This window comes from Humulus lupulus, chromosome X (assembly GCF_963169125.1).
Source record: "Humulus lupulus chromosome X, drHumLupu1.1, whole genome shotgun sequence".
NCBI lineage: Eukaryota > Viridiplantae > Streptophyta > Magnoliopsida > Rosales > Cannabaceae > Humulus > Humulus lupulus.
This window is the reverse complement of record NC_084802.1, coordinates 116,242,260-116,257,524: the sequence shown is the minus strand read 5'-3', so window position 1 is coordinate 116,257,524 and position 15,265 is coordinate 116,242,260.

The following is a 15,265-nucleotide window of genomic DNA, read 5'->3' as shown; positions in this document are numbered from 1 at the left end:
GGCCGGCCCAGTCAAGGTGGAAGGAAATATCAAACACCTTTGCTCGGGACCGATGTTGTGGGCCATCATCAGGGTGTTGAACATACCCAAATGATTCGACGGGTCTTCGTCTCCATCGAACTTCGACAAGTGGGGCATACGGAAACCAGGTGGATACGCCGTGGCTGCTATGCTGGGGGCGAAGAGCTCGAGTTCGTCCCCCGAATCATACTCATCTTTTCCCTTTTTAGATAAGAGCTTCTTCATTAGCTCCTCCATCTGAGCTAGACGCTCTAGGGTTTGGTCCTTACTTCCTCTGTTGTTCTGGGGCTGTTCAACAGCTCCAGTTCCATTGTAAGCATTAGGCAGGTTATTGTCCCTCCAAGCTTGAGCTTGGTTAGGTGGGACATTCCAACTGTCGCATACTTTCGACAGACCCTCCCCTCGGTGAGCATGACTACCATTTCTAGCTGGATCTCCTCTGTGAGTTGAGGCGATCTTGAAGGTCGGCCCTCGGGGTGGGCCGAGGGCTTTGTACCGAGCTCAAACGATGGCACAGGTCTTCATCGGACATGCCACTTCGATGACTCCCGGTCCAGTAACTCCCGTTTGAAAAACTCGGAGCCCGCTGTTGAGGGTGAGGATCCGGGATTTCCCCGTGTGCTCGGCTGCGACGGGAAGGACCGGCGGAAGGAGGATTTCTCCTGCTGCTCCCATGAGCCAGAATGTCCCGGACTGGACAGGGAAGAGATGGGTATCTTATTGGTGATGGGGGATGCCTAACTGGTGACGCTAGGTCGAGGCTGCTCCACTCTACCATTCCTCACGTCTTGTGCTCGGCGGTCTGACCGTGGTGCAGGAAAGCTGGCCGGAGCAGGCTGTCTTCGCGAGCCCTCCCCGGATCTCCTCCATGAGCTGTCTCGGGCCCTTCTAGGTGCGTTTGAGGGTGGAATCGAGCTAGGAGTTGAGGTTCGGACCGATCGGCTGAATTGTTGATCGGCCCTAGGAAACTCCTTAAACACAGTTTCCTGGTGGTGGTGTGACGTGGGAGTAGAACTCGGAGTTAGGTTCTGACTGACCGGCTGGGCCTAGACCGGTTATCCCAGCGGGACCTATGAGCCCCACTATGCCTCTTGCTAACGTTACCGTCAGTTGTAAGAGGTGGTAACCGAGCCAAGACCTCTTCGATCTGCTTGCTCGCTTTTGACAGCTGACTTCTCAACTGTGCGTTCTCCATTTCTATTGCCGTGTAGAAATCCAGGTTCGGATTTGGCAGCTGGGGTGCCGAACTTTCAGTGTCGCCCTGGCCCATTGGCTGCTTTCCCGGTCGCTGCTGAACCTCGGGGTTTTGTTCATCGGATATGGCGGCATGGTGGGCCTCCTACCCATCACGTTGATCCGCTTCATTACCATGCCTCGAACGAGTAACCACCATGGTCAGGTTTCCACAATAGCACCAATCTAAATCCTCTCATTGAAAGCACCAAACTATTGACGCAGTTCTTCGGCAACAGATAATTATACGAATAAACGGGATGGATTAGTGCTAAATAATGAACCGTAATATGAAAATATTTATATTCCACACTGGCGAAATTAGTATTGTGGGAAGGTTATCACTCCTTTCCTTTTGGGTGGTTCGAAGGTTAAAATCCCTCTAGTCCACTAGTCAATATTATTGATATCTCTTGAGTATTCCTTACAGAGTGTTTCTTTACAATAAAAACGCCAACCCCTTGCAACGTCCAGGGTCTCAGTACTTATAGGGAGAGGATATCTGGGTGTTGGTAAGGGGGGTCATCCCATGACCTTTTTACCCATCATGTCATATCTGTGACACTTATGATTAGTTCCTAAAAGCTGACAATGAGGTGTTGTCTAATCAATAGGTAAGGGGAGATAATGGGCCGCATGGCCCAAACCAGTCGTAGGGTGCCTGAACACGCACGTTTATGCTGCGTGTCCGAGAATTCCGGAATGGAATAGATACGTGATGTCTGATATGTGCACGTTTACATTGCGTGGTTGACTTCACAAATAGTCGGGGATGCCAGATCTACGCCGCACCTCGAGCTTGTTGTAGCGCCAGCTCGTGATATCCATACTGCTGACCCGTTGCCTTCGAGTATGCTGCCAACTCTTTGATTAGCTCGGGCTAAAGAGGTGGAGACTCGTAACAGCAGCTCTAGGTGGATGGTTTACACGTGGCGGACTGAATTAGGCCCTTTTCCAGCTCGCTAATAACTCGTGGATATTTAGGGCGTACACATACATTCCAAAATTAAAAAAAAGGGATGCAAGGCTCATAGCTTAGTCCTAATCCAGATTCAAAGGGACTGGGTGTCAAAATCGAACTCCCAATAAATTTGTCCAGACCTAACATGGTCTGAGACTGTTTGACCCTTATTTATTGTTTCTACATAACACTCTAGAACTGTTGGAACTCGGAGCATAGGTTTGAATTGATCTTATTTATAACTCTTTAATGGTCCAAGGTGGTGTAGTGTTTGAGCCGGGGGAAGGACATGGACGTCCCCACTTGGGCCAACAAATCCGCAGCGAATGGGGCCATGTCCTACTCCAACTTAGGTTAAAATCCAATCTCGACTCCCAACTAATCCACGATCTGTTCGGGAGTGTTAAAAGCCTCGGGATTCCTGGAGAACTCCACGTTCCGGCGAGTAATCAGAGCCCAAACCACCTTGTCCTGTTCGTCGCACCGCTCGTCCCATGTCCAGAATACCATCTTCATCCTCTCCTCCAGGACAACCGACTCCCCTTCCCCAAGAAGAGTCGGGTGGATGGGGAGCATGGGAGCATCAGGGAGCTCCGGTATAATGATAAGGTCATCTTCGGGGGAGTGCGCCTTGTTCATAATGGAGTCCCCCACTATCTTGGGCTTCTTGGCCCGCTTAGTGGATGTCATGGCAGCGACTCTGTCTTCCTTTTACTCGCCCCGCCTTCCACTGGAGGTTCCTACTCCAAATTTATGACTTAGAGAGGAGTAGGTAAGAGTAGACACTACTCAACAGATGCCATAATGGTCAGGGCGGCAACTTGAGCTCCCTCTGGGGGCCTCGTGGATGGTTCGGCCCTGACTATCAAATCAATGATCTTCCTCCAGGTCGGACCCTTGGCGGCCTTCTTCGCTAACGCCTTGGCCTTCGTAATCCTGGCCTTAATCATTTCTTTCATCTTGGCCATGGGATCAACCATGTCCTTTTCACCTGAAGTAAGAACAAAATAAAGATTAGTAACGAAGTAGGAAGGACAAATACAAAAGAAACATGCAATTCTAAGTCCTCTGGGACAGACCCCAATCTATGGAACAGGCCCAACTTAATTCTCCTAAGGAAAAAGTATGAATTTGATCCCCCATGTCTTCCAGGCACAAAAAGTTGTCATATTGAAGGAACCGGGACAAATGCATGAGGGTCAGCGTGTCGGCGGCAATGGGGCAAGGAAACCCCACTTTGCTAACAGTTCCAATTAAATAGTCCCAATGTCGTTTCCTATTCCTAACAAAGCCCTCAGTATGAAGGGCATAAGTAAAAAATGGAGGCGTTTTACCTTGGTATGAGATGGCAGCCCTGGGAGCTATGGTGTTGGGTTGCCTCCCCTCGAGCACGGCATCCAGCTCCTCAAACTCAGCCTGCTCTGCAAGGTGTGCACGCTTTTCCTTCAACCTCTCTATGTCTCAGATGACCGCAGCCTCCACCACCTCAATGTGAATTAGGGCAAACTCCTCTCTTAGAGCAAGGTCCCTGTAACATCCTCCTAATACAGGACCATTACATAGTGTACTTTAAACAGTGCTGCACTTGCTCATCAAGTCCCTTGGTTATAAACGTGTAACTAAGGTTAGTGACAAGGGTTACGGTTAAAAACTTCGGTCAAAGGGAACATTGGCTTTTCATTTAAAAGTTTAGTACATAAATGGGATCAAAAAATGATACAAAAAAATGTTTAAAAGAGTATATACAAGTCAAAAGTTACAAACAGCCAGCCTAAGCGGCAAAATAAGGGATACAACCCTAGTTCCTCTGAGATATCCTTGGTCATGGTGGTCGAGTAGTCACATATGTACATGATGCCGCCAAATCTCTCCAACTCATGGCTGGTCTAGCTTTCCTTTCCCCTTACCTACACCACACCGCACCCATGAGCCAAAGCTCATCAAGAAAACTTAAACATGTGCATGAACATAAAATACAGATTCCAGATACATATCTAGCATGCCCAGCAGTAATAACCTACTCATGCATGCATATGATTACAAATATCTGAACATAGGATAAACCCAGGGCCCTATACCCTAGCTATGTGACCATAGAGTCACTTGGGGCCCTTGCCCTTAGCTCTGAGTAACTAGCCATAGAACTAGCCAAGCGCTTTGTTTTCTAACGACCATAGGGTCGAGAAACGTAATTGTATGTCCCTAATTAGGCTTAAGCCTCTAGACCAGCACGTAGCGTGCTATTGCCGCCCTTGGGTAATTAGTCAAGGCCTTAACAAGGCAAACATATTCAGATACAGATAAGCATACTTTAGACAATACAAGTATGCATACATATTAATCGTGGTATCTTAACCAATTATATGCAAACATATTAGTAACCATGTTCCTAAATGGGGATGAGCCCTAACTACATAGACAATGCAAGCAATCAGAAACCAATTATGTAGACACGGAGCATTCAAGCATGTTTAATCAATGAGTACAAACATAATTTAATCATGTTCAGTCTCAGGGTCCTGAGCCTTATTCACAGTTATAAACAACAACTGCGCCAAGCCCTAATAACATATACCACGTATTAGGTGCAATCTTATTACCTTAGGTCCAAGTGCAACGTATATTAAGAACGACCCTCGAGCACGATCCGGGTTCTGAGCCCCTAGCGATAACCTAGTCACAACCAATAGAGAATTCCATAAAAAATGAGCAAATAAAGGCTTCCGGACTGAGTCCTAGCCTCTTGCACATCGAATTCTACTAAACTAGGTAGTAGGATTGATCTTGAGCCATTAGGTTTGAGTTCCCGCACTCAAAACCCTCCCGTGGCTTAAAAACCCTTTAAGCGCTACGACTCAAAACAAAAGAGTCGCGGCCAACCCAAGTCAGAGAGCCCAAGGATCTCCTCTGTTTCGACATGCGTCATAGCGCGCCACTATGGGCGTCGCGACTCAAAGGGGTTGACATCACATCTTTCTCCTTCATGTTGATGAGAGCCACAATGCACCAAAACTAGGGCCGCGACTCAAAATGAAAACTCAGGAATTTTCCCGTTTTCTTCAAGTCAAAACCCACCAACATCCTATCAAAACATAGCTAAATCCCAATGGTAAAGTTCCCAGTCAACTCAACACCTTAAAACAGACATAACCCAAGCCTAAACTTGGCCAACACCTCATCAAACCTCCAAATTCAGATTGAGTTTCTAAAACTCAGCCAAAAACTGGAGAAACAAAGATTTAGGGCTAGAAATCGTTACTTCTGTTGCCATACTCGATGCTAAGATATTTCCCAAGAAATCTTGAGCCTAAGCTAGCCTTGATTCCTCTGAAATCGCAAGAATTCCCAAGGAATATTGAGACAATGTGTGTGAACAAGAGAGATAGAGAGTCCTAAAAAATCTGGTTGAGTGCCTTTAATTAAGTTTTTAGGACTCGCAACTCGAGTCCTAAAAAAATGTTTTTAGGACTCGCAACGCAAGTCCTAAAAAATTGGGTTGAGTGCCTTTAAGTAATTTTTTAGGACTCGCAAGAATGTTTTTAGGACTCGCAACACGAGTGCTAAAAAATCTCGTTGATTGTCTTTAAGTAATTTTTTAGGACTCGCTTTGCATGCCCTTCAAAGTTTTTTTTTTTTTAAAATTGCAGCTACAATTTTCATTTTGATTTAAAAATATATATCCCTTTGAGTGTCAAAATGTATTAAAAGAAATTTGAAAAGAAAATACTAAAAAAATGGCAAAATATTTTTGCGAAAGAAATTTAAAATTTATGAACATGTATTGTAATTTGCTAGCTATAACATCATTCATTTTGCTCTAACCAATTGTAAAAATGGCATTGCCCATTCTTCTCGAACTTCGTCAATTTCTTGAGTAGTATATGATTTGTCAGAGGTGAACTGAAAAAAAAAAAGAAACAAAACTTTAATTAGAATTATATTAGTGGTAATAAATTCAAAGCATATACAAAAATTATACTAGATTAATATTATGTAGTTGTATATTGTTTGTTACCTGTTTCGACAAGAAATGTTTGATATGAGGGGCATTGATAAGTACATTCTTCATCATCCTCATAACGTAATATCCGCAGTCGATATTGTTTGGTTGTTTACGACACTATATAAAGATTGGTAATACATGTACAATTCTTAGTATTAAATATCTTAAACCTCTTTACATATACATAAACTAAACAAATAGAAACATACCATAGGTTGGAAATACATTACTCCCGATGAGCGTTTGTTGATCTTTTGACGTGCATTCATTCTTTCTGTGAAATACATCTCAAATGCATCAATGATGGTCTCCTTGATGGCTGTCCTGTTATCTAATGGTGCATTGAGAGGATTGAGAAAACAACAATAATGCCAATTGTGATATAATAAATATAACATCCAATTCTCCCTGTTGAAAGAACAAGTATTACAAAGTTGTTAACTTGAAATTCTATTTGTTTGTATCAATGAAAAGCATATTAATTAAACTTACCCATGGTTATAAGGCATAACTATCCAATCATGCTTTTTAGACGTGTAATATAACATCCTATCACATAAAGCTTGAGCACGACTATCTGCACGAGTCACGGAAGTAGAAACCTTATTCGGATTCATAAACAACAATGATCCTCTCTTTTCCTCGTCTAATAATATTGTTTGGTACAAAATCCTACCAACAAATATAATTAATTAAAAAGAAAACTAAATAGTTGATGAAAGAAAATCCTTACAATAAATATTATTAACTTCATATAGAGCATACCTGATGTAGAAGACAATACATGATTGTCCAATCATCTCATTTCTACAAAATTCAAGTATTTCATCCCGAAATAGAGCAAAGTATTCACAAGCATGGCGAAACACATCAAAGTCAATGGACACTTCAACGGCATAATCATGTTTAGGCCAATCATTTACGATTTCATATACTTGTCTTCACTTAGGCGACAATGGAGATGGTGTTTACACCTCTTGTGACAATGACTCCTTAGACGCTCATTTTGGAACTAGTTTTTGAGTTTGTGGTGCTAATGGTAGAGAAGTTTTTTCCCAACTTGCTTTCCTTTTTTTTCAAGACCTCCTAATAAACCCACAACAAATAATTAATAATAGAATAAGTAAATAAAAATTTAATAGTCTTAAAAGAATTACATGTGTCGCTCCATTGAAGATGACTAGCGACTTGGGCCAATGTATCAAACTCCCAATAGCTTGTTTGACTGTATAAATCTCACTGTTAGGGATCAAGTTAAAAAGTAGAGCATCAGGTTGGTCAGCAAACTCAATTGCACCACGGTAGTTTTCGCCTATGTTTTCTCCATGGATGTCTGAGCTACTAGTAACTAGAATGTATCCCCTACCAACGATGTTGGTGATAGAGCCTAATGCAAATTTGCATTCAATCATTTTATCCTGCACATATTTAGATATGTATAAATATGTTATACAAGTTCACAAATTTAGATTTTAAAAAGATAAAGCTATACCTGATTTGAGCCAGGAGTGGGGATAAACACAGGTGCCTTTTCTAGTTGTGGGGGCGGGGGTGCTAGAGGTTGATGCTGCGATTTGGGTGATGCCTGATGAGATGGTGTCACCTGATCTATGGGTGATCCTCCAAAGCTACTATGTTGTCCTTTCATTTGTTCCATAAATTGTCGCATCATTCCCTCTTGTCTTTTGATCATTTCCTGTTGTTGTTTCATTATTTCTTCTTGTTGATGGTATTTTTCTTCGATCATTGCAAATCGAGCCTCAACTGAGGAAGCCTCAAACTCTTTTCCCTTTTTCTTACTAGATAGTGGGGTTTTCCAGAATTGGCTAGGCGTTATACCGAGCCCAATACCCCTCACTCGCCCTCTGCTCTCAGTGGTGCCTAATGCCATAGTAAGCACATCCTTAGACCCATCAGGTTCAAATTTTCCTTCACTCATGAGCTTAGTATAGTGCTCTTGCAAACAAAATATAGAAATATAGTTATTCTCATTAAAAATAAGTAATCCAATCATATAAAATGTAGTACACTTACTATGTTGCGAGCTACGCTTGTTGCCTCGGTACCAACCAGCTCACCCTTTTTGTTAGAATGTCCCACCAACCATAACTGTGACCTGTCGATTTCAAACACCTCGAGTCCAAATTTTTTTGTTGTAGCCTTTCCAGTGCCAACAAATACCCACCTCGTGACATATGATGGTCGTGTTTTTTTTTTTATTTTTCGACAATCTTGATGTATTTTTCTTTTTTTCTTCCAATCATCAGTCATGCGCGAAACACAGAACTCATCCCATTCTGTTTTAGTGATCAACTGTGAGTAACCTCTTGGCATTCTGAACGTCTTGATGGTCGGATTTGCATCAAGCACATCATAGATGCATACCTTAGTCAGATAGGATTTGAATGATCTCCATCGTTTTGCCACCCTTGACATAATTTTTCTGTTTGCTTTATAGTCTATGTCAATTGTAGCCTACAATTGAAAAAAATAAATATCGTTAGTCTACATTAAAAATACAAACAACATATATTATAATGATAGAGAAAATACCATAATGATTTCCCAAAAAATTTCTTTGTCTGATTTAGGGACTTTATCCCAGCTCGCATGTGTGATTGAAGCACACCTCTTTATAGTTGATCCGATCATTGATCCCAATTTTGATCTCATTGTACTGATCACTTGTCCATATTCATTGAACTTGATCGGTACCTTAACACCTTCACTCAAGTCTAGGAAGTGGACAATCATCATCAAAACCTCCTGGATCAGCCATGGAAATATCTGAAAAGGAAATTATTATAAACAATGTTAATAGACAATCGTCAACATGATTCGAAAATTAAATATAAAATGAAAAAAATCCAACCTTTAGAAGAAGAAAAAAACAAGTCAACATTTATCACAGTATATGATCAACCCATACACCGTGACCATCAAAACGCAAACAAATATCATCGTCATCTACACCATCATCAATAGGGTATTCGATAAGCTGTGGTTCGGGAATTGTGACAGGCTGTTGAAGGAGTGGTAAGTCATGTAAATCATTCTCTTTGTCTCTCCAATCTATCGGTTGAGTAGGAACCACGATTGACCATTGCTTTTCTAACAGATCATTCACATAAAAAAACTAGTTTGGCTTGTGTTGCCATTATGAAACGATCATTTTTGTGCCCAATTCGATTTAAATCAACTGAAGTAAAACCAAAAGCATCAACCTTTACTCCCTTGTCACTTTTCACCCAATCACATAAGAAGACTGGCACTCTAGTTGTAGTATAATCTAATTCCCAAATTTCTTGGATTACTCCATAAAATGTCATATCACACTCTACAGGATTTTTGTCCTTTAACTAGAGATTTGCAAAGTTTTTGCTACAATACAAACTCCACTATTATGTGTGGTTCTTACATTATCTCGTTCCAAAGTATTGAATTGAGTACCATTGACGATGTATGATGGGTACTTAAACACATTCAGAGAAGGACCACGAGAAATCCACTTAACTATGTCCAACACATGACTTGATGTGTGGGTCACTTCAATTGCAACCTTTGTTAAAAACAAAAAATGAAATAATAATTAATAACATGTCATGCAATCAAAACAAAGATTTAAAATTATCTACTCAAATCAATACCTTGTTCTCTAACCAAGTACTAAACGTACGATAGTGTTCATCTTGGATCCTTATTGGTTCTTTGACTTAGATGGATACTTTTTCCGAAGCCAAAAAAAAATGATTCCTTCATAAATGTATACAAAATTAGTATGAATCAATACAAATATCACAACAATGTTTTATGATATCATACTGTCTAAGATAACTTACTCGATGTAAGGTTGAATCTCATCAATGTTTTGCAATACAAGACAGTGTGCTTCATGTCTTTCATCTTGAGTTATTGAGCATATAACAACACCTTTTCCACCATAACCACCATTACTTTTATTTAATGTAGATTGATCGCCCACGCTTGTCACACTATGCAAATATTATGAACAAAATTCAATGACTTCTTCTGCAATATAGCATTCAACAATACATCCTTCGGGTCTACTTCTATTTCTAACATAACTCTTAAGAATCTTCATGTATCGCTCAAAGGGATACATCCATCTTAAATAAATAGGTCCGCATAGTTTAATATCTCTAACCAAATGGACTGTAAGATGCACCATTATGTCAAAAAAAGAAGGTGGGAAGAATCTCTCTAAGTAACACAAGATTATAGCAATCTCCACTTGTAAATTGTCCAACGTTGAAACATCAATCGTCTTACAACATAAATACTTGAAAAACAAACACATCCGTGTGATTATCTCTCAAACCTTTCTAGGTAGCACACCACGAATAGCCACAGGTAGAATGTGTTGGAATAAGACATGACAATCATGAGATTTCATGCCGACCAAATTCAAATTCTTCATATCCACCAATGTTCTTATGTTTGAAGAATACCCTTCTGGAACTTTAATATTGTATAAACAACCGCAAATTTCTTTTTTCTCATCCTTAGTGAGTGTGTAACAAGCTGCTGGTAAAAATGTTCTGTTAGGGCCAGCTTTTGGATGTAGCTTTTTTCGTAAGCCCATTGCAGCCAAGTCTTTCCGAGCTTTAATACCGTCCTTACTTTTACTAGGAATATTTAACAAAGTTCCTATTAGACTATCACACACATTTTTCTCAATGTGCATAACATCTAAATTATGTCATAAAAGTAAGTTTTCCCAATATTCAAGCTCAAAGAAAATTGATTTTTTCTTCCAAGGACTTGTAGACTCATCCACACTAGTCAAACTAACTTCAGTCGTAACCTTGCCAACACTCTTTCCACGACCCTTCATCTTCTTAATTGGACAAACAATAGGTTTTCCTACCTTAAACTGAATTACAGATACTTCATTAAGTACTTCATTCCAAGTCAAAGGAACTGGAGCCAAACCAAACTCTTATTCACCATTGAATGCATTTTTCCAAGTTCTAAAATAATGTCTTCGGGGCAAGAATTTTCTATGTCCCATATAGCACACCTTGCGGGAATGTTTCAAATATTGAGAGAAAGTCTTCTCCTCACAAATAGGACAAGCTTTGTATCCTTTTACACTGTAACCAGATAAATTTCCATAAGCGGGGAAGTCGTTGATTGTCCAAACAACACCGCTCGAAGGGTAAATTCTTCTTTTCGGTATGCATCATAAGCCCTAACTCTTTCATTCCATAAAGTTTTCAAGTCATCAATTAGGGGAGCTAAGTAGATGTTAATATTGTTACCAGGTTGTTTAGGTCCAGATATTAGTAAGGTCAGTAAGGTAAACATCCTTTTCATACAAAGCCATGGCGGTAAATTATATATGACTAGCATAACAGGCCAACAACTATACTTACTACTGAAAGAATTATGAGGATTAATTCTATCTATAGAAAGAGCTAGACGAATATTTCTAGGTTCATTGGCAAATGAAGGCCATTCAAAATCCACTTTCTTCCACGCTGGTGAGTCAGCAAGATGTCTAAGTCTACCGTCCTTTATTCTCTCATTTGAATACCAAGTCAAATTCTTAGCATGTTCAACATTTCGATAAAATCGAATCAAACGAGGAATTGGAGGAATATACCACAAAACTTTTGCTGGTACTCCTTCCTTAACTTCCTCTAAATTCCTTTTCTTTTGCCATCTGGACACACCACAAGTAGGACACGAATTCGCATCTACAAGGCTATCCCGATATAATACGCAATTATTAGGACAAGCATGTATTTTTTTCATATTGCAAGCCTAATGAGCACATAATTTTCTTAGCCTCGTAAAATGATACGGGCATCTCGTTTTCTTCAGGCAGTAAATCATTAAAAAAAACTAACAATTTTGTGAAACTCTTATCACTTCATCCATTTTTGGCTTTTATATTGTACAATCTAAGAAGGGCTGACAACTTTCTAAATTTAGTGCAACCAGAGTAAATCGGCTTTTCAGTGTCATTAAGAAGATTTTCAAACTTAACGGGATCTACTTCTGATTCATTAATATGCATCATCAATCATTTCATCTAAATTATCCTCACAATCCAATTGCCTATAATTCCGAACTTCATTCATCATAGGAGGGTCCGGAGTAACATGAAGCTCTTCACCATGCCAATACCATATTTTATAACTTTTGTCTATCCCGTGAAAATATAAGTGCTCTTTTATCATTGTGGCTGTCATCTTTTTCATATTTACACACTTATTACAAGGACAACAAATATAGTTTAGATCTTTGGCATGATCCAAACTAAATTTAAGAAACTCATCGACCCCTTTTATATATTCTACTGACAACCTATCAGCTGGCACCATTCTTTTTCCATATTGCGCCTATTTGTTTTAATAAAAAATTAAAATTAAGAAAATAAAATAAAATAAACATACAAAACAAAACTAAGTACAAGAAAATCTATAGAAAATCAGACAGCATATCCCCTAATTTACTAGCCTAACCATTTGTCACAATCAACGCCAACATGTCAAACAAATCAAAAAACACACAGATTTCCATCCATATATCACTGCAGCACACAAAATTCTCAGAACCTACTTCACTAAGACATGCAAGTTGTCAATCTTCCGTTATCACCGAAGAACACAATTCCCATAACCTACTTCACTACAGATGAATATCTAAGATATTCAAACTCCACTAAAGTAGCACAGTTATCATTCAAAATTGTAAAATATTGAAATTTTTTAAAACTAAATCAAATGCAACATGCCTCTTGCAATTAGCTACCAATCCAATGCATTAAGACAAATCAAAATATTAACCTATTCATTTTAATCAACATTATAAAACAAGAAAAATTTCAGATGTTAACATGCTCTTTTAAAAAGGTTAAAATCAACACAACAAATATATGCATACATACTTGTATATTCTTTTACAAGTCACACTTGTATCAACAACTATTATTTGTCTAATGAACACTTTAAGAGCTTTTTTTTTATTTAGACATATTTTCTGTGTGTGTGTGTCTAATTATATTATATATTCAAGGCATGCAAAAAGTTGCTCGTATGATAATAATAATGGTTTGTGTTTATATGCATTATTTTCAACAATACTAGAAAGATGAATAAATGTAAGCCACAAGTTACATTAGCTTCATCATTATTCCACTTATGCAAAACAAAGCAAACAATTAAAGAAATTTCCTTGATGTGATCAAATATAGATCCTTGATCTCTCTTCTCTTGGTATATATACTAATAATGAATGATATCATAATATTACCTAATCAAATCCAAATCCAATTTTTTTTGTTATGTTTTTACCATGCAATGCATGAAATCATCCAAATTTTATAATAAATTGGATCCAAATCACCATGAGTGATTTTGATTTTAAGATCCAATCAATCACATATATACCAACTAGAATGTGATTACCAAGTTTAATGTAATAGTAAAATCATAAAATAATTCTAAAATTTTAGTGGGACAAAGATATAAATTTTTGGTATTATATAATTTCACTCACATATATACTTAATATCTTATTATCAAATTTATACAATAGTGGTTTTGGCTGACTCTGGTCACATGACCAGACCTACTTTTATCATTTTATAATATAAATCCCTTTAATTATTCATGTTTCTGTAACTTTACAAGGAGCCAATCACACTAATCTTATATTTTATAATTTTGATGCAGCTGCCTACAGCTTCGGTAATTTCACTATTCTTTTTATTCTTCATTTTCTCTTCCATTGCACAAAATTGAAAAATAAATATCGGAGGTAGAAAGTGTGTTGGTATATTGAACAACTTATAACTTATCACTTATCAACAATTGGTTTAGTGATAAAATGTCATACTTCTTACCGTGTATCCCATACTAATTCTAAACTATTTTCCACATTCTAACATTAATTAATTAATTTGTTGGCTACAGTTGCAAAATAAATGAGTCAAATATAGAACTGTTTACTCGGCCACTTTTATTAAACAACCTTATGATTCGGAGGATTTGCTGCCTTTGATTTTCAATTAATAAATATATCTATGTTAGTGCAAATTACTATTCAATACATGGGTTATGTTTCATGAATTTTAAGAAAATTCTATAATTCTCAACTGGCCCACTTAAATATATTTTTTTAACTATATGTGCAGCTCTACACAATAAGTACCATAGTGCTTGTACTTCAAAGTGTGTATTATGACCACATCCATAGATGGTGCAAATATACGCAGTTAAGAGCACCAATCACCAAGCGATATTTACAGCCATTTAGCTATTCATTATGTCTACACCATTAAGTGTAACAACAACAAATCTATACACATATAGTGATAATATATATGTTATAATCATTTAGAGCGAAGAAGACCAGAAAAGACCATTAATGAACAGTGTGAGAGGAATTGATGGAGTAGGCATTGCAATCCCCAGGGCTACGCCCAAAGCGAGTACTAGTTCTACTATACGTACATTATGACTACTACTACTAATACTACCTGCAATTAATATATAAATATATATTTATGTTGTCCTCTCCTTAATTAATTGATTATTTTAATTAAAGAGTTATTAATTAGTGAAAATTAATGAAGAACAAGTCAGCTAGATCACTGGCAGGAAGTGGTACACCTACGGTTAAATGTTAAATACCCGGATCACAAATTTATCATTGTGGTAGTCACCATTTTCATATTTCCACACAAAACAAAGTACAAAAAAATCTATAGAAAATCGAATAGCATATCTAAGATATTCAAACTCCACTAAAGTAATACAATTATCATTCAAAATTGTAAAATATTGAATTATTTTAAAACTATATCAAATGCAACATACCTCTTGCAATTAGCTACCAATTCAATATTAAGAATTTGTCAGCGAAAGTATATAATAATAGTCAACCAAAGACTATTAAACCACGAATCAATAGACTAATCCTTTCTTTGGGGCTTAAAGGATTAGGCAAAGGAGTTATGAAACTACCCCGGGTCTTATCACTTCTCTCCTCACTCCTTGAGAAATCCATACAAATAA